At 38.1% G+C, this 18984-nt stretch overlaps 1 protein-coding gene across 1 annotated transcript in view; it reads left to right on the forward strand.

The window, feature by feature from the left end:
- Window positions 1-17947, forward strand: part of LOC130940855 (N-glycosylase/DNA lyase OGG1) — a 42443-nt gene extending 24496 nt beyond the window's left edge. Inside the window, exon 4 of the mRNA XM_057869123.1 lies at window positions 17887-17947. The gene's annotated coding sequence lies outside the window, so the exon portion shown is untranslated. The remainder of the gene's footprint in view (window positions 1-17886) is intronic.
- The last annotated feature ends 1037 nt before the right edge of the window (window positions 17948-18984 follow it).

Here is an 18984-nt window from a genome sequence, read left to right on the forward strand (position 1 = left end):
ACCAGGATCTTGTTTCTTTTGAGGTATAGTTTTCTGAACCCATGTATCTAGTTCACTAATGAGCAAGGGAGGTGCATCTTCCCAAGACTCATTACCAAACAACTTGGCATTCAGCTTCATGATAGCTCCTAAATATTGAGCAACTTGCTCTCCAGTTACATCTTCATCCTTTTCAGAGGAAGAATAGGTTTCAGAGCTCATGAATGGCAGAAGGAGGTTTAAAGGAATCTCTATGGTCTCTATATGAGCCTCATATTTCTTTAGGTCCTCAATAGGGAACTCCTTCTTGTTTGGGAGACGTCCCATGAGGTATTCCTCATTGGAATTCACGTCCTCCCCTTCCTCTCTAGGTTTGGGCATTTTGATTATGTCAACGGCCTTGCACTCTCTTTTTAGATTCTCTTCAGTATTGCTTGGGAGAGTACTAGGAGGAGTTTCAGTGATTTTCTTACTCAGCTGGCCCACTTGTGCCTCCAAATTTCTAATGGATGACCTTGTTTCACTCATGAAACTTAAAGTGGCCTTAGACAGATCAGAGACTATGTTTGCTAAGCTAGAGGAGCTCTGCTCAGAATGCTCTGTCTGTTGCTGAGAAGATGATGGAAAAGGCTTGTTATTGCTAAACCTGTTTCTTCCACCATTATTAAAGCCTTGTTGGGGCTTTTGTTGATCCTTTCATGAGAAGTTTGGATGATTTCTCCATGAAGAATTATAGGTGTTCCCATAGGGTTCACCCATGTAATTCACCTCTGCCGTTGTAGGGTTCTCAGGATCATAAGCTTATTCTTCAGAAGATGCCTCTTTAGTACTGTTGGATGCATTTTGCCATCCATTCAGACTTTGAAAAATCATGTTGACTCGCTGAGTCAAAATTTTGTTCTGAGCCAATATGGCATTTAGAGCATCAATTTCAAGAACTCCCTTCCTCTGAGGCGTCCCATTACTCACAGAATTCCTCTCAGAAGTGTACATGAATTGGTTATTTGCAACCATGTCAATGAGTTCTTGAGCTTCTGCAGGTGTTTTCTTTAGGTATATGGATCCACCTGCAGAATGGTCCAGTGACATCTTAGAGAACTCAGATAGGCCATAATAGAATATATCCAAAATGGTCCACTCTGAAAGCATGTCAGAAGGATACCTTTTGGTCATCTGCTTGTATCTTTCCCAAGCTTCATAGAGGAATTTACCATCTTTTTGTTTGAAGGTCTGAACATCCACTCTAAGCTTGCTCAGCTTTTGAAGAGGAAAGAACTTAGCCAAGAAGGCCGTGACCAGCTTACCCCAAGAGTCCAGGCTATCTTTAGGTTGTGAGTCTAACCATGTCCTAGCTCTGTCTCTTACAGGAAAAGGAAAAAGCATAAGCCTGTAGACTTCAGGATCTACTCTATTATTCTTAACAGTCTCACAGATCTGCAAGAACTCAGTTAAAAACTGGTAGGGATCTTCTGATGGAAGTCCATGGAACTTGCAGTTCTGTTGCATTAGAGCAACTAGTTGAGGCTTTAGCTCAAAATTCTTTGCTCCAATGGCAGGGATTGAGATGCTTCTTCCATCAAACTTGGAAGTAGGTGTAGTATAATCATCAAGCATTCTCCTTGTGCCTCTACCATTGTTATTGGGTTCGGCCATGTCTCTCTTTTTTTCGAGTCCTTTCAGGTTCAAGATCTGCTTAAACAAGAATGTTCTTGTCCCTGCTCCTACTCATATGAAAAAAAAAGAGAACAGAAAAAGAAGAGGAATGCTCTATGTCACAGTATAGAGATTCCTTTATGTCAGTAAAAGAAGAAAAGAATACAAGAAGGAAAAGAGGAAAATTTGAACTCAGAGAGGAAGAGAGGGTTCGAATTTTGAGATGAAGAGGAGTGTTAGTAATTGAATGAATAAATAGAAGAAGATGATAGAGAGAATTTTGAAAATTAATTTTGAAAAAGGGTTAGTGATTTTCGAAAATTAAGATAAAAGATAAAATTAAAATTAAAATTTGAAACAATTAGTTAATTAAAGAAAAATTTTACAAAAAGAGGGAGGTATTTTTGAAAATTAGAGAGAGGAAAGTAGTTAGGTGGTTTTGAAAAAGATAAGAAACAAACAAAAAGTCAATTAGTTAGTTGAGAAAGATTTGAAAATCAATTTTGAAAAGATAAGAAGTTAGAAAAGATTTTTAAAATCAATTTTGAAAAAGATATGATTTGAGAAAGATATTTTGAAAAGATATGATTAAAAAAGATATTTTTGGAAAATATTTCATCTTTTTTAAAATTTAAAATTGATTACTTGACTAACAAGAAATTAAAAGATATGATTCTAGAATTTAAAGATTGAACATTTCTTAACAAGAAAGTAACAAACTTCAAATTTTTGAATCAATCACATTAATTGTTAGTAAACTTTTCAAAAATTTTGAAATAAAGATAAGAAAAGATTTTGAAAAATATTTTCAAATTTTCGAAAATCATAAAAGAAAAATGAAAAAGATTTGATTTTGAAAAAGATTTTGAAAAGATAAGATTTTTAAAAAATGAAATCTTGACTTGACTAACAAGAAACAACTAATTTTTAAAAATTTTTGATTAAGTCAACCCAAAGATTTCAAATTTTTGAGTAAAAATAAGGAGAAGATATTTTTTTTTATTTTTGAATTTTTAATGATGAGAGAGAAAAACACAAAAATGACTCACAACATGAAAATTATGAATCAAAACACATGATGCATGCAAGAACACTATGAATGTTAAGATGAACACCAAGAACACTTTGAAGATCATGATGAACATCAAGAATATATTTTTGAAAAATTTTCAAGAAAAGAAAAACATGCAAGACACCAAACTTAGAAATTCTTAATGCTTAGACATTATGAATGCAAAAATAGATATGAAAAACAACAAAAGACACAAAACAAGAAAATATGAAGATCAAACAAGAAGACTTGTCAAGAACAACTTGAAGATCATGAAGAATGCAATGCATGAATTTTTCAAAAAAAATGCATAAATTTTAAAAACACGCAATTGACACCAAACTTAAAAATTGACACTAGACTCAAACAAGAAACACAAAAATATTTTTGATTTTATGATTTTATAATTTTTTTTATATTTTTCGAAAATTTCTTTTTAGAAAAACGAAAAAAAATAAAAAATTTTTGAATGATTTTTGAAAACAAAATTACCTAATCTGATCAACAAGATGAACCGTCAATTGTCCAAACTCGAACAATTCCCGGCAACAGCGCCAAAAACTTCATAGGCAAAATTGTGATTTACACTTTTTATAACTCGAACAATTCTTAGTAATGGCTCTAAAAACTTGGTACACACTACTAAGGTTCACTCACATTCTTCACAACATTGCACAACTAACCATCAAGTGCACTGGGTCGTCCAAGTAATAAACCTTACGTGAGTAAGGGTCGATCCCACGGAGATTGTTGGTATGAAGCAAGCTATGGTCATCTTGTAAATCTCAGTTAGGCGGATTCAAATGGTTATAATGGTTTTCATACTTAAAAGATAAATAAAGCATAAAATAAGGATAGAGATACTTATGTAATTCATTGGTGAGAATTTCAGATAAGTGTATGGAGATGCTTTGTCCCTTCTGAATCTCTGCTTTCCTACTGCCTTCCTTCAATCCTTCTTACTCCTTTCCATGGTAAGCTGTATGTAGGGCATCACCGTTGTCAATGGCTACTTCCTATCCTCTCAGTAAAAATGGTCCAAATGCTCTTGTCACAACACGGCTAATTATCTGTCGGTTCTCGATCATGTCGGAATAGAATCCATTGATTCTTTTGCGTCTGTCACTACGCCCAACAATCGCGAGTTTGAAGCTCGTCACAGTCATTCAATCCCTGAATCCTACTCGGAATACCACAGACAAGGTTTAGACTTTCCGGATTCTGAAGAATGGCCGCCAATAATTCTAGCTTATACCACGAAGACTCTGATTAAGGAATCCAAGAGATATTCACTCTAGCTTTCGCTTGTAGAACGGAAGTGTTTGTCAGACACGCGTTCATAAGGACAGATGATGATGAGTTTCACGGATCATCACATCCATCAGGTTGAAGTACGAGTAATATCTTAGAATAAGAATAAGCTTGAATTGAATAAAAGATAGTAGTAATTGCATTAAAACTCAAGGTACAGCAGAGCTCCACACCTTAATCTATGGTGTGTAGAAACTCCACCGTTGAAAATACATAAGTGATGGTGGTCCAGGCATGGCCGAATGGCCAGCCCCTAAAATATGATATGAATTCGAATAATAGGGAAAAGGACCTGGTCAAAAGACTCCCTAGTACAATAGTAAAAAGTTCTATTTATACTAAACTAGCCACTATGGTTTACAGAAATAAGTCTAAGTGCAGAAATCCACTTCCGGGGCCCACTTTGGTGTGTGCTTGGGCTGAGCTTGAGCTTTGCACGTGCAGAGTCTTCTCTTGGAGTTAAATGCCAAGTTGTAACGTGTTTTTGGCGTTTAACTCTGGTTTGTGACGTGTTTCTAGCGTTTTACTCCAGAATGTAGCATGGAACTGGCGTTTAACGCCAATTTGTGTCGTCTAAACGCGAATAAAGTATGGACTATTATATATTGCTGGAAAGATGATTGGTTACACGCTATGGAGCGGGCTCTGCAGGTGCAACATGTCCCTGAAGGACAATAAGTGGAGTTTGCCATTTATATGCTGAAAGGGGATGCACAATATTGGTAGCAGGGAGTGAGCCAGTTGTTGAGGTAAAGAGGCACTGAGATTACTTGGGCTGACTTCCGTACTGATTTCTATAAGAAGTATTTTTCTCTGTCTGCCTGTACCGCCAAGGAGTTAGAATTGCTACAGTTAAAGCAGGGAAGCATGACGGTGGCTGAGTACACCCGGAAGTTTGAAGGCTTGTGTCGATTTTCAAAGGTGTGTCAGAGAAATCTTGCAGAGTATGAAGAGTGGATGTGTGTCAAGTATGAAAGCAGGTCTTAGGGAGGAATTGATGGCTTCCGTGAGACCGATGGAGATTAGAAAATTTGCAGAGCTGGTAAATAAGAGTCAGTTGGTTGAGAAATGTGCCAAAAAGTTGGCAGTGGCCCGAGCTAATCCTCAAGATTTTTTTAGGAATTTCAACAGAAAACTGGCACCACAGGGAAGGAACTTTAAAAGAAATGGTCAGCCACAATGCCGAGATCTACCCAGCAGAAACTCTAACTCTCGATTATACCCGAGAAACCATAATCAGAGACAAAACTTGGGGAGGCAGCCATGGCGAGCTCAGGCAGGTCCCACTTGTGCTAAGTGTGGGAAGGACCATGGAAGCTGGCCATGCCAGCTTGGAGTGTGTGTTTGTTATAATTTTGGCAGGCCAAGGCACATAGTGAAAGATTATTGCGTTAAGCGAAATGGACTAGTCTCCCCTCGACCTCAACAACAGGGAAGGGTTTTTGCAATGAGCGCTGAAGATGCTTTTGCGTCAGGTTCCCTCATCTCAGGTGAGTGCTCTGTTAATGGTAAGACCCTAACCGTACTATACCATTCAGGCGCATCTCATTTTTTTATATCCATAGAATGTGCACGCATGATAGGACTAGGAACCTTTCAACTTGAATATGATCTAATTGTCCACACTCCCACAGCACAAAATGTTGTGACCAACTTGGTTTGTAGATGTATGTCTTCATCATTAAAGAGAAATCATTTACACATAGCCTGATTTGATTGTCTTTGCGTGGTATGGATATCATCTTAGAACTAGATTGATTGTCTGTGCATCATGTTCTTCTTGATTGCTTTAAGAAAACCGCTTTAATTCCATCTGTTAATATGCCTGTTACCTGAAGGTTTTGTTCTCAGTAATAGTTACTATCTAAACTCAGTAATAGTAAACTTTAGTGGGAGAGAGTGTGGAGGTCTTGTTATCTTAGCATCTTGCTCGACTGAAAATGAATAGAATATGGAGCAAATTACGATAGTAAAGGAGTTTTTTAAAGTTTTTCCAGACAATATTTCTGAGTTTCCTCCACAGTGCGAGATAGAGTTTACCATTGAACTGGTACCAGAAGCGAGATCGATTTTGATTGCACCTTATAGAATGTCACCTCTAGAACTCAAAGAATTGAAGTCACAACTAGAGGAATTGATGGAGAAGAAATTTATCCGACCTAGTGCATCGCCATGGGGAGCACCAGTACTACTAGTAAAGACTAAAGAAGAAGGATGGTAGTATGAGGTTGTGCGTTGACTATCAGCAGCTAAATAAGATCACTATCAAGAATAAGTACCCTCTTCCAAGAATCGATGATTTGATGGACCAGTTTCGAGGAGCTTCGGTTTTCTCCAAGATTGATTTAAGGTCAGGATACCATCGGATCCGAGTTAGAGAATCAGATATACCAAAGACTGCTTTCAGAACCAATATGGTCACTATGAGTATACCGTTATGTCTTTCGGACTGATGGATGCTCCTTTCGTATTTATGGACTACATGAACAAAATCTTCCACCCGTACCTAGACAAGTTTGTAGTAGTGTTCATCAATGATATTTTGATTTATTCAAGGACAGAGGAAGAGCACGAGGAACACTTAAGAATGGTATTTCAAATTCTGAAGGAAAAGAGACTATATGCCAAAATCTCTAAGTGTGAGTTTTGGGCGAAAGAAGTTAAGTTTCTGGGACATATAGTATCAAATAGAGGCATAGGAGTGGATCCTGCTAAGATAGAAGCAATTTTAGAGTGAGAGCAACCTAAGACAGTCACCGAGAATCAAAGTTTCCTCGGACTAGCTGGATATTACCGAAGGTTCATTAAAGAATTTTCACAATTGGCTTTACCAAGAACTCAACTGACTAGGAAGGAGGGACCTTTTGTTTGGACGAATGAGTGTGAAGAAAGCTTCAAGACCCTCAAGGAAAGGTTGACGACAGCACCGGTGTTAATTCTTCCAGATCCCGAAGGATCATTTGAGGTTTTCTATGATGCTTCGCTTAATGGTTTAGGGTCTGTACTGATGCAAATTAGGAACGTGGTAGCCTATGAGTCAAGGCAGCTCAGACCTAACGAGTGAAACTATCCAACTCACAACCTAAAACTTGAAGCTGTAGTATTTGCTCTCAAGATCTGGAGACACCACTTGTATGGAGTCAAGTTCGAGGTTTTCTTCGACCACAAGAGCTTGAAGTACATTTTTGACAAAAAATAACTCAACATGAGGCAAAGGAGATGGATGGAATTCTTAAAGGACTACGACTTTAAACTAAACTATCATCCCGGGAAGGCAAATGTGGTCGCGGATGCCCTTAGCATAAAGAATGCAAGTCTCTCCCAGATGAAAATTAAGGAAGAAGAATTAAGGATGGCCTTTGAGGGACTCAAGCTGGGACTAAAAGAGACTTCACAGGGAACGTGTTTGGCACAGATGCAGTTAACTCATGACTTTATGACGGCAATCCAACGAGTACAAGCTCAAGAGTCAGAGATGACCAGGCTTTTATCATGTGTCAACAAGGACCAACAGAGAGAAGTAAGGCGGGATGCAAAAAGACTATGGTGATTCAAGAGTAAAATGTGTGCCAAAATTCGATAATCTACGACAGAAAATATTAGGGGAGGCACATCATGGAAGATTTTCGATCCACCCAGGTATCACTAAGATGTACCAGGATTTGAGCCAGATGTTCTAGTGGCTCGGAATGAAGAGAGACATAGCTATCTTTGTTTCGAAGTGTTTCACGTGTCAGAAGGTTAAGATTGAGAACCAGAAGACGTCAAGAACTCTTCAGCCTCTAGAAGTGCCATAGTGGAAATGAGAGGCGATTACCATGGACTTTGTTTCAGGACTGCCACGAACCACATCTGGAAATGATGCCATCTGGGTAATTCTGGATAGATTGACCAATTCTGCTCACTTTCACCAATCCGAATGGACTATTCAATGGAAAGGCTCGCACAACTTTATATTCGGATAATAGTTAGGTTGCATGAGGTACCATCCAGTATTGTATCAGATAGGGACCTGAGATTTACTTCACAATTTTAGGGAGCTTTTCAGAATGCATTTGAAACGCGTCTGCACATGAGTACAACTTATCATCCTTAGACGGATGGCCAGTCAGAAAGGAATATTCAGACACTGGAAGATATGTTATGAGCATGTGCACTAGACCAAAAAGGAAGTTGGGAAAGATACCTGCTGCTTGTAGAATTTTCCTACAATAACAGTTTTCATGCAAGTATCGGGATTGCACCATACGAAGCACTCTACGGTCACAAATGCCCATCAGTACTATGCTGGTATGAAGGGAAAGAATCTAGTATGCTGGGACCAGAGTTAGTTTAGGAGATAATTAAGCAAATCAAGAGAATTTGCAAGAGAATTATGACGACTCAGAGCCGACAGAAGAGCTATGCCGACAGGAGAAGGAAACCTTTAGAGTTTAGTGAGAGTGATCATGTTTTTCTTAAAGTAACACCAACCACTCGAGTGGGACGTAGTATCAAGACCAAGAAACTAAGCCCTAGGTTCATAGGTCCTTTTTAGATTCTAAAAAGAGTAGGATCAGTAGCTGGTGCACGAAATTGTGATCATCAATGGCGCCATCAACATGGTACGCTCAATTGAAATCTCAACTCTTTATCACAACTTCGCACAACTAACCAGCAAGTGCACTGGGTCGTCCAAGTAATAAACCTTACGCGAGTAAGGGTCGATCCCACGGAGATTGTTGGTATGAAGCAAGCTATGGTCATCCTGTAAGTCTTAGTGAGTCAGATTCAAATGGTTATGAATGATATATGAATAAAGCATAAAGATAGAGATACTTATGTAATTCATTGGTGGAAATTTCAGATAAGCGAATGGAGGTGCTTTGTCCCTTCCGTCTCTCTGCTTTCCTACTGTCTTCATCCAATCCTTCTCACTTCTTTCCATGGCAAGCTGTATGTTGGGCATCACCGTTGTTAGTGGCTACAATCCCGTCCTCTCAGTGAAAATGTTTAACGCACCTGTCACGGCACGGCTAATCATCTGTCGGTTCTCAATCAGGTTGGAATAGAATCCATTGATTCTTTTGCGTCTGTCACTAACGCCCAGCCTTCAGGAGTTTGAAGCTCGTCACAGTCATTCAATCATTGAATCCTACTCAGAATACCACAGACAAGGTTTAGACCTTCCAGATTCTCTTGAATACCGCCATCAATTCTAGCTTATACCACGAAGATTCCGATTAAGGAATCCAAGAGATAAACATTCAAGCCTTGTTTGCTTGTAGAACGGGAGTGGTTGCCTGGCACGCGTTCATAAATGAGAATGATGATGAGCGTCACATAATCATCACATTCATCAAGTTCTTGAGTGCGAGTGAATATCTTGGAATAAGAACAAGTTGAATTGAATAGAAGAACAATAGTAATTGCATTAATACTCGAGGTATAGTAGAGCTCCACACCTTAATCTATGGTGTGTAGAAACTCCACCGTTGAAAATACATAAGAACAAAGTCTAGGCATGGCCGAATGGCCAGCCTCCCAAAACGTGATCAAAGGATTCAAAGATCTAAAGATCTGATCTAAGAACTAGATGTCCAAAGATGAAAATACAATAGCAAAAGGTCCTATATGTAGAAAACTAGTAGCCTAGGGTTTACAGAGATGAGTAAATGACATAAAAATCCACTTCCGGGCCCACTTGGTGTGTGCTTGGGCTGAGCATTGAAGCATTTTCGTGTAGAGACTTTTCTTGGAGTTAAACGCCAGCTTCTATGCCAGTTTGGGCGTTTAACTCCCATTCTTGTGCCAGTTCCGGCGTTTAACGTCGGGCAGTTTTGAGCTGATTTGGAACGCCGGTTTGGGCCACCAAATCTTGGGAAAAGTATGGACTATTATACATTGCTGGAAAGCCCAGGATGTCTACTTTCTAACGCCGTTGAGAGCGCGCCAATTGGGCTTCTGTAGCTCTAGAAAATCCACTTCGAGTGCAGGGAGGTCAGAATCCAACAGCATCTGCAGTCCTTTTCAGTCTCTGAATCAGATTTTTGCTCAAGTCCCTCAATTTCAGCCAGAAAATACCTGAAATCACAGAAAAACACACAAACTCATAGTAAAGTCCAGAAAAGTGAATTTTAACTAAAAACTAATAAAAATATAATAAAAACTAACTAAATACTACTAGAAACATACTAAAAATAATGCCAAAAAGCGTACAAATTATCCGCTCATCACAACACCAAACTTAAATTGTTGCTTGTCCCCAAGCAACTGAAAATCAAATAAGATAAAAAGAAGAGAATATGCAATGAATTCCAAAAATATCTATGAAGATCAGTATTAATTAGATGAGCGGGGCTTTTAGCTTTTTGCCTCTGAACAGTTTTGGCATCTCACTCTATCCTTTGAAATTCAGAATGATTGGCTTCTATAAGAACTCAGAATCCAGATAGTGTTATTGATTCTCCTAGTTAAGTATGATGATTCTTGAACACAGCTACTTTATGAGTCTTGGCCGTGGCCCAAAGCACTCTGTCTTACAGTATTACCACCGGATACATACATGCCACAGACACATAAAATAAGAGAGGTCTTCAAGCTGCCTCAACTACAAGATAATCCACAATCCTTTAAGAGGAGAATGGTGAGAGTAGATAAGCGTTTGGACCAAGTTCCAGAGGACATATGCCTCCCTAGAACTAAGTGGATAACCAACTCAAACGGTGTCCCAAACCAACTCAAGAGAGGAGATCTCAAACCAGTCGCTAGGGGCTGGTTGGACTTCATTGGGCATTCTATACTGTCTACTAGCAACCGCTCTGAGGCTACTGTCAAAAGAGCAGTGATGATTCATCGCATTATGCTGGGAAATGAAGTGGGATTCATCATCTGATTTCTTGTGAGATTTACACAATTGCAAATAAGAACTCCACTGAAGCCAAATTGGCTTACCTAAGCTTAATCTCTTTGCTATGTAAAGATGCTAGGGTAAAGATGGGAGTGGATGAGTTCATCTCAGTCGAGCATCCAATCACTAAAAAGTCAATGGAGGGACAACAAGTACACGACAACTCTATCAAGAGGAGGGCGCAGGAGGTCCTCCCAGAAATCACTCAAATTGACTACTGGGCCTGCCTAGAAGCATCTGTCACCAAGCTGCAAGAAGCTATGGATCAACTTAAGGAAGAACAGCAAAATCAAAATAGCATGCTCTGCAAGCTGCTTAAGGAACAAGAAAAGCAAGGGCGTGAGCTACAGGAGCCGAAGTGCCAGAAGCTCTTCCTTGAGGGACCAGACACCCCACAGATTGAAGGAGCATCCATCTCCCAAAATAAAGGTTGTTGAGTCTTAATATTAAATCTGTGATAACTTTTATTATTAGAAACCTATCTTAAGAATTACATGAGTATTAGTAATTATGGTCTTTATTTTTATTTTCATTTTTATTATCTCTAAGTAAGCTATAATTTATTCTTCTCATCATCACTAAACATGAATAAAATAATAGATTTTCTTTAGAGTAAGGAGGCAATTATTTCAAGTTTTCAATAAGAAAAATTCTAATTATTTTTATGTGGTGGCAACACTTTTTGTCTTCTGAATGAATGCTTGAACAGCGCATATTTTTTATAGTGAAGTTTATAAATGTTAAAATTGTTGGCTATTGAAAGAATGGTGAAAAGAAAAAGAAATGTTATTGATAATCTGAAAAATCATAAATTGATTCTTGAAGCAAGAAAAAGCAGTGAAAAATACAAATCTTGCAAAAAAAAAACGAAAAATAAAGAAAAAGAAAGCAGAAAAAGCCAATAGCCCTTTAAACCAAAAGGCAAGGGTAAAAAGGATCTAAGGCTTTGAGCATTAATGGATAGGAAGGCCCAAGGGAATAAAATCCTAGCCTAAGCGGATAAATCAAGCTGTCCCTAACCATGTGCTCGTGTCATGAAGGTCCAAGTGAAACGCTTGATACTGAGTGGTTAAAGTCGTGATCCAAAGCAAAAGAGTGTGCCTAAGAACTCTGGGCATCTCTAACTGGGGACTCTAGCAAAGCTGAGTCACAATCTGAAAGGTTCACCCAGTTATGTGTCTGTGGGATTTATGTATCCTGTAGTACTACTGGAAAATAAGATGCTTAGGGTCACAGCCAAGACTCATAAAGTAGCTGTGTTCAAGAATAAACATATTAAACTAGGAGAATCAATAACACTATCTGAATTCTGAGTTTCTATGGATGCCAATCATTCTGAACTTCAAAGGATAAATTGAGATGCCAAAACTGTTTAGGAGCAAAAAGCTACTAATCCCGCTCATCTAATTAGAATTTGAGCTTCACTTAAAACTCTGAGATGTATTGCCTCTTGATTTTTTTCTACCCTATTTTATTTATCTAGTTTCTTGGGGACAAGCAACAGTTTAAGTTTGGTGTTGTGATGAGCGGATATTTTATACGCTTTTTGGTGGTATTTTCATGTAGTTTTTAGTATGCTTTAGTCACTTTTTAGTATATTTTTATTAGTTTTTATGCAAAAATTACATTTCTGGACTTTACTATGAGTTTGTGTATTTTTCTGTGATTTCAAGTATTTTCTGGATGAAATTGAGGGACCTGAGCAAAAATCTGATTCAGAGGCTGAGAAATGACTGCAGATGCTGTTGGATTCTGACCTCCCTGCACTCGGAATGGATTTTATGGCGCCATAGAAGTCCAATTGAAGCGCTCTCAATTGCGTTGGAAAGTAGACATCTTGGGCTTTCTAGAAATATATAATAGTTCATACTTTCCCCTAGATTTGATAGCATAAACTAGCGTTTAAACGCCAGCATTTTACCTTTTTCTGGCGTTAAACGCCAGAACTGGCATAAAAGTTGGAGTTAAACGCCCAAACTGGCACCAAAGCTGAATTTTAACACCAGGAATAGCCTATGCACGTGAAAGCTTCAATGCTCAGCCAAACACACACCAAGTGGGCCCCGGATGTGGATTTCTACACAATCTATCTTAGTTTACCCATTTTTTGTAAACCTAGGTTACTAGTTTAGTATAAAAACTACTTTTAGAGATTCATTTTGTACCTTATGACATTTTACATCTGAATTTTGTATCTTATACGGCATGAGTCTATAAACTCCATGATTAGGGGTGAGGAGCTCTGCTGTGTCTCAATTGATTAATGCAATTACTACTGCTTTTCATTCAATCATGCTTGTTTCTATTCTAAGATATTCATTCGCATTTCAACATGATGAATGTGATGATCTGTGACACTCTTCACCATTCTCAACCTATGAACGCGTGTCTGACAACCACTTCCGTTCAACCTTAGATTGAGTGGGTATCTCTTGGGCTCCTGGTTCATGAGTTTGATTGCTTCTTCTGACAACAAAGCATTCAAATCCGTGAGATCAAAGTCTTCGTGGTATAAGCTAGAATCAATTGGCAGCATTCCTGAGATCTGAAAAGTCTAAACCTTGTCTGTGATATTCCGAGTAGGATCTGGGAAGGGATGACTGTGATGAGCTTCAAACTCATAAATGTTGGGCACAGTGACAGTGTGCAAAAGGATCAATGGATTCTATTCCAACACAAATGAGAACCGACAAATGATTAGCCATGTACATGGACCATTTTCAGTGAGAGGACGGTGGGTAGCCATTGACAATGGTGATCCACCAGCATACAGCTTGCCATGGAAGGAGCCTTGCATGCGTAAAGAAGAAGATAGTAGGAAAGTAGAGATTCAAAAGACAGAGTATATCTAAAACCCCAATCTGATCTCCATTACTGCATAACAAGTACTCTTTTTTTCATGTTCTTTTACTTTCTACAATTAAAACTAAGAATAATTATTGATATCCTGACTAAGACTTACAAGATAACCATAGCTTGCTTCAAGCCGACAATCTCTGTGGGATCGACCCTTACTCACGTAAGGTATTACTTGGACGACCCAGTGCACTTGCTAGTTAGTTGTGTGGAATTGAAAAAGTGTGATTGTGATTTCGTGCACCAGACCCCCAAGACACTCCAAAGCTATTCGATTACTCCCTTTGGCCGAAATTGAAAGGAGAGAAAAGAGAGAAAACTTCATGAACACTTAATCTTCAAAGCTTGATTTCTTCTGAACTAAAACTCAAATTAAAACTCTGATTTTACCAAAATGATCCTTTCTTCTTCCTCTACATAACCATATAACATATCAAGGCTGGAAATAAGGTGAATAGCTGTCTCTCTCCCTATTCAATTTGGTTTTCAAGGAAAACCATGCTAAACATGTGTTTTCTTGATGTTCTTCCTTATATCTCTTGCTTAGCTTGACTTGTGAGCCAAGAATCTTCAATTACTAGCACTTTTAAGGTGACGAATCCTTTACTAACATGTTGATTTAGGTTTGGTCAGTTGAGGTTTTATGGATTCAAAGTTGTTCTTGATGGGGTTTAGGAGGAAAAAGTGCAAAAAGAACACCTAAAAGCATAACCGGATTTGAGGTAGCTGAAGAGATAACTTTTGCGTGGTCTAGAATTCAGAATAAATTCCTGTTACAAGTATAGCTTCTAAACCAACAAAAGTCCTTTCTTACAAACGTTTTGGTTGTCACAAGTAACAAACCTCTGATAAAATTGATAACCGAAGTATTTAAACCTCGGGTCGTCTTCTCAAGGAATTGCAGGGAGGTATGTTCTTATTGGTTATGAGTCTTGTAAATTGGGGGTTTTGAAAGTAAGGAACAAGTATGTTAAATGATAAGAAAAATAAAATAGTAATGATAAAATAAACTCTTGGCAAGGTATTAGAATCGGAATTCCTATCCTAGCTATCCTTATCAAGTGTGATGAGAATTGGGTTTGTATCCCACTTAGTTATCCTTTATTAACAAGGGAAGGTCAAGTAGACTAATTAGCTTGATCCTCAAGTCCTAGTCAATCCCTGTGGAAAGACTAGCTTTAGAGCGATCTAGATCAATTAGAATCTGCCAATTTCAACCACTGCTGAGTTTGACAACTCAAGTGTTACCAATTACCTAACCAAGCCAATAGTAAATAATCTAAATTAAAAATATGGAAAAACAATCATGAGTCTGAAATACCTCAATTTATATTTAAATAAAGATGTCAACTCTAACATGGACAAATTCATAAATCAAATTGGAAAGACAAATAAAAAGAACATTGAACCTGTGATTTGAAGAAGATGAAAATATTCCTAAGTTCTAAAAATCCTAATCCTAAATCCTAAGAGAGAGGAGAGAACCTCTCTCTCTAAAACTACATCAAAACTATGAAGAGTGAATAACTGGCTCCCCGTTTGGATGCATTCTCCTACTTCATAACCTCTAATCTATGCCTCTTGGATTTGGATCTGGGCCAAAAGGGCCCAAAAATCACTAGAAACGAGATATGCAAATTCTGCAGATCGTGCACGTCATGTGTCTGCGTGGGTCACGCGGTCGCGTCATCTGGAGTATTGCTCTTCCACGCGGTCGCGTCAGTCATGCGCTTGCGTCAGTTGTATTTCGCAAGTCACGCGTTCGCCTCATCCATGCGCTCGCGTCGATTCTCTTTTATGCGAACCACGCGTTCGCGTCGTCCATGCGGATGCATCACTGCCGGTTTCTCCAAAACTCCAATTTGTGCTTTCCTTCCATTTTTGTATGTTTTCTTTCCATCCTTTAAATCATTCCTGCCCTATAAAACCTAAAAGTACTGAACACACAAATCACGGCATCGAATGGTAATAAAGGATAATTAAATTTTATTATTTTAAAGCATAAGAAACTTATTTTCTCATATCTCATATCCTAAGGAAGGAATTGTAAAATCATGCAAATTCATATGAATAAGTAGGTGAAGAGTTGATAAATCATTCAATTTAAGTACAATATTTATCATAAAATAGTGGTTTATCAACCTCCCCACACTTAAATAATAGCATGTCCTCATGCTAAATCCAAGACAAAGAGTAAGGTAAAGTGGTGGAATCTCATGCAATGCAATCTATCCTAGATGCAACTACCTAAATGAGTCATGCAAACCTAGTTAATATTCACTTGTATATAAAACTTACATGTAGCTAAATTAATTCACATTCTTAAGGAATTATATATGCATAGCCAACCTTAGACAATGTTAAAGCACTTTTACAATTGAGATGGGTAAAAATATTTTTCAAACTTGCAAGACAATTAACAATTAAGGCAGAGATATATGGTGATGAGCTATTGAACCCTCACTGGATTTTATGTTTATTCTCTAGTCACTCAGTGTTTATTGGGTTAATCACTCTAATATTCTTTTTATCCTTATTTTCTATAACTTTGTTCTTCATCTAACCAATCAACAATTATAGAATACAGACATACAAAAAGTCATGAGGTCTTTTCCAAGGTTGTAATAGGGCCAAGGTAGAGGTAAGGGTATATGTATAAGGCTAAGTGAGCTAATAAGTGAATCCTTGATTAGTATAAGATCTCACCTAACATATACATACTTTATACAAATCAAAGTTTCTTAACCTATTTGCCTAAATTTTCCCACTTTGTATTGCAAACTCATGCATTAAATTTAACTTTGCCCCATGTGCATTGATTTTTCTTATTTTGCGTTTGGGGAATTTTTTTGTATCCCCTTATTGAAAATAACAAAATTATTTTTTTTCATATGCACATGGTGACTTTTAATTATTTTGATTCCACATGAGCATGCTTCCGAAAATTTTTAAATAATTTATTCGATTTAAATTCCTACTTTTTTCTATCATCTATGTTCCCATAAAATTCTCCACACTTAAACTATACACAATTTCTATCCTAAGCTAACCAAGGATTTAACTTGGAATTTTTAATTTGTTTTTCTGCTTAAGGCTATGAAGAGAGAACTTCTGCGTGGTCTAGAATTTAGAATAAATTCCCGTTGCAAGTATAGCTTCTAAACCAACAAAAGTCCTTTCTTACAAACGTTTTGGTTGTCACAATTAACAAACCCCTTTGGAATTGATAACCGAAGTATTTAAACCTCGGGTCGTCTTCTCAAGGAATTGCAGGAAAGTATGTTCTTATTATTGGTTATGAGTCTTGTAAATTGGAGGTTTTGAAAGTAAGGAAGAAGTATGTTAATTGATAAAAAAAGTAAAATAGTAATAATAAAATAAACTTTTGGCAAGGTATTAGAACTGGAAGTCCTATCCTTATCAATTGTGATGAGAATTGGATTTTAATCCCACTTAGTTAACCTTTACTAAAGCAAAGGAAAGTCAAGTGGAATAATTAGTTTGATTCTCAAGTCCTAGTCAATCCCTGTGGGAAGACTAGTTTTAGAGCGATCTGCCAATTTCAACCACTGCTTTATTTGATAACTCAAGCGTCACCAATTACTTAACCAAAGCCAATAGTAAATAACCTAAATAAAAATCATATGTCTGAAATACCTCAAATTATATTTAATAAAAGAAATCAAATCTAACATAGAAAAGTTCATAAACAAATAAAAGAGAAAATAAATAAAAAAGGAATATTGAACCTGTGATGGAGAAGAAAAATTGGAAGTTGAAATAATAATAAATCATAAATCCTTTAAGAGGAATCCTTTAACTTTCTAACTTCCTCTTTCCTTCCTAACCATTTTAATTTTCAAAACCTCTCCTTTCTGTTTTTCTTTACTTACTTTAACCTTCTAATTCAAGGCATGATTACTGTTTTTCCTTATTAACATGAATTCCACGTAGCATGTATTTCAGATTGTCATTTTTTATTTTCAGACTTTTTCCTTCAACACAATCCCGAATACCCACATCTTTCACTCAATTCTCGCTTCTCTTGCACTTTTGCTACTCTATGCCTATATTGCTATTATCCTTTTTGCCTACTTGTTTTCCTGCTTTTATTCTTCAATTATATCTTGGAAATTCTATTTTTCAGGATGTCTGACTCTCAAAACAGAGAAAAGGGCAAAGTAACTACTGGCAAAAGGAAAAGAGGCGAATCCTCTGGTTCCATCCTTGGCATCTTACATGATGATTCCTGACGGGAGAAGAACTTTACCCCGCAGGAAAAGGCTGATCAGTTGGTACCTGCAGCTGACTCGGTTAAGTTTGCAAACAAATACTGTGAGCTGAAGTACCCAGTTTTTGCTACATCCAGGAACCTATACCTGGAAAGGACACTCAAAATTCCAGAAGAACTCAAGCAGTACATGTCAGATCAGATCAAACAGAGAGGCTGATTCTTCCTGGAGAGAAACTTAACTAAGGTCAACTCATCCTGGGTCAGAAAATTCTACTGCAATTATTTTCTATCATCCTTGGATGCAGTGTAGCTCAGAGGCAAGCAAGTTCTAATTACTGAGGAAGCAATAGAAGAGATCCTCCAGCTTCCACCTAAATCTGATCAGCCAGATAGTTACCAGAAAGCTAAGGAGGATATGCGATTCATGAAGTTTGATTGGGATGCAGAAAAGAGGGACATCACTCTAGATCCTACTGTTTCTTGGGTCATGGGAACAAGCACATTGGTACCCAAGGGAATAAGGCTTATATATCTGAATGATGAGGCTCGGCTATGGCAACAGATTCTGAGTAACTATGTGATGCAGAGCACTCATGAGATGGAGGTGCCAGCTGCTATGATTACCATCATCTGGTGTGTGATGACGGGTAAGGACCTTTATCTGCCTCGCTTCATCTGGCATTACATAGCCAGGGTCCATGTTAGAGGCACCCTCTCCTTTCCTTACCTGATTACTCAGTTGGGTCGCCGAGCTAAGGTACCTTGGGAGGTTACTGATGAAAGGCCACCCACCGCAGACTGCCGGAAGATCATTCCTCACAGTCGAAAGTTTCTGGCTTTCGGCTACCGCCCACCATTTCTCACTGACACTACTGAGGCAGCCACTTCTTCAGCCGCTCCTTCTGCTTCCACTGGCCCAGCACCACCCACTGCACCCCCACCTGCTCCTGAGCCCGTCTACCGTCTGGTACACCGACTCTTTGACCGCCTAGATCAGCTGGAGCGCCATCA

Source organism: Arachis stenosperma, chromosome 7 (genome assembly GCF_014773155.1).
Source record: "Arachis stenosperma cultivar V10309 chromosome 7, arast.V10309.gnm1.PFL2, whole genome shotgun sequence".
Lineage (NCBI taxonomy): Eukaryota > Viridiplantae > Streptophyta > Magnoliopsida > Fabales > Fabaceae > Arachis > Arachis stenosperma.